Genomic DNA, 2,256 nt, shown 5'->3' with positions numbered 1-2,256 from the left:
CCAACTTGTAAGGTCGACCTTAAAATTCCCTAAATTCACATCAGGACTAGCTTATCATTATTGTGAAAAAATACTACACTTCTGCTAATGTGATGCTCTTCCTATTGGGGAAAGAACACTACACTAAACTTTGCTGCATCATTTTCCCCCCAGTGGTATTCTTGAGATCAAAACACTTGCAAATATTATTTATAGCTATATTTTTATCTATCACAGATATTCAGGAGATCTGAATACCTGAATATGAAGATCTGAAGCTTATGGTTCAAAGCCCACACAGGCAGGAAGGTTCTTTAGATTCTTATCTCCAATAAACTGCTCATGAAAAGCCAGACACAAGTGGCACTGTTGTTCAAGTGGAAGAGCAGTAGCCTTGAGCAAAAACAGGCTCAGGGACAGTACCCAAGCCAAGAATTTAAGCCCGAGGATAAAGCAAACAACAAAACCAAAATAAAAACAAATCCCAAACCTAGCATTTTTCTCATCGTATACAGAGGTATGTAATTAAGGAAATTTCTTCCTGTGTTATATATAGGTAGAAGAAAAAGGATGTCACACAATTACTCTATTCATACCATGGTGCACCAAAGTCTCAAAAAATTCCTCTTTTTCTAAATTTATAAATTAATGTCATAAATTTGTTGGCAACTTTGTCTAGATTATTCACATTATCATGTTACACAAGAACTGTTGCAATTATCTATTAACTAAGTTCTAATTATACCTCACTTGAAAGAATATTTTAGGCAAATAGAATGCCAGAATCATTTGTGAATTTGTGAATTAAATCTTCTATCCTATAGAATATGAAATACAATATGAAATAGAATATGAAATTACAAAAAAATTACAAACAAAAATATTTATTTTAAATCTAAATTCTAATTTAGACAGGTCTACAAAGTCCTACATTAGATGAACTTCGCTATTTCCCCAGGCTTAAGCTTTTGTAATCCTTCATCATTTCCTTGGAATCCAACAGAATGATGCTTACATTTTCAATTTTTTTGGTTGGGAATCTTGAGCTCTTTAGCATCTGGGAATGTTCTGTAATGATGACAGCATTTAAAACACAACTGAGGATTACATATGAGTTGCATTTCAATAGGAAACTTGACTTCTTAAAACGTAATGACAAAATTAGCCAAAACTTGCAACTGTGTATTCCTTTCTTGTTTTTTTATTCCTTTCTGGTTTTGTTTTATTGAGACAAAATTATATTACCTAGTCCAGGGAAGGTACCACTATGTAATTCCACTCTCTAATCTCCTGTCTTAGTCTGAGTGCTAGAATTCCAGGCTTGTATCTCATTGTCCTACCATACTTTGTTGGTTTATTTAATCTTGATATAGACTAGCATTTCTGAACTTCTCCGATAATATTTTTCAAAAGACTGATGGCTCAGAATGTTTATGTACTATTTTCGAAGATCTTCTAACATTTGACACAGGATATGAACGTTTTCAGATGCACCTGCAGGGGTCTCTGTTTCATTCCTCCATGGATTCAACCCCTTCAATAACGATTACTTGAGTACAGCTCTCTTCGCTCTGGGAGAAGCAAGTAAGCAACACACATCTGCCACAATGGCGGAGGAGAAGCTGGAATCTGAACAAGCTCTCACATAGAAAGCAGTTTTAGAGTTCCAGTGAACAGTCCTAAGATAGAGAATCACACCAAGTGTGCCATCACAGGATAGAGAGTTAGACAAGAGAGGGAAAGCCAAGGCAAGAAGACATATCTGAGCGCTTGCCAACAGCCACCGCGGCTGCGGCGGCAGGGTCGCGGTGGAGACCACAGCCGGGGCCATACCTGAGCGCTCACACAGAGAGTCCGGGACAAAGGAGCCAGACACAGCGGGCAAGCGGGTTCTACTCAACACCAGCAAGAACTGACAAGGAGTGGACATCTTCATCCTGCAGTTTGCAGACCAGAGACGACCCAGGAGCCAAGACTCGGCGTGAGTAGAAGCCTGACTTCCTCACTCCTTCTCAGGGAGCAGAGGAGGGAAGGCCACCCCACCCCCCCCAGCACTGGTGATCTCCATCTTGGATACTGACAAAGCTCGGAGGAGCTGCCAGCTCCAACTCAGTCATTTAGCAGGTCACAAGAACTTAACGGTGAAGTGACCTGCCAGACTCAGCTCCATTCAGGGAAAAGTCACCCAGCTCAGGTGCCAGCCATTGGAGTGGCTTTCCTCACTGGGTAACCAGAGCCAGAGGCTGCCTCTCCCTCTAGCAGCCTCAACAATCAATT

The sequence above is a fragment of the Dipodomys spectabilis genome, unplaced genomic scaffold, assembly GCF_019054845.1.
Source record: "Dipodomys spectabilis isolate Male_0828 unplaced genomic scaffold, ASM1905484v1 ptg000152l, whole genome shotgun sequence".
Classification (NCBI taxonomy): Eukaryota; Metazoa; Chordata; class Mammalia; order Rodentia; family Heteromyidae; genus Dipodomys; species Dipodomys spectabilis.
Note: the sequence above shows the minus strand (reverse complement) of the source record.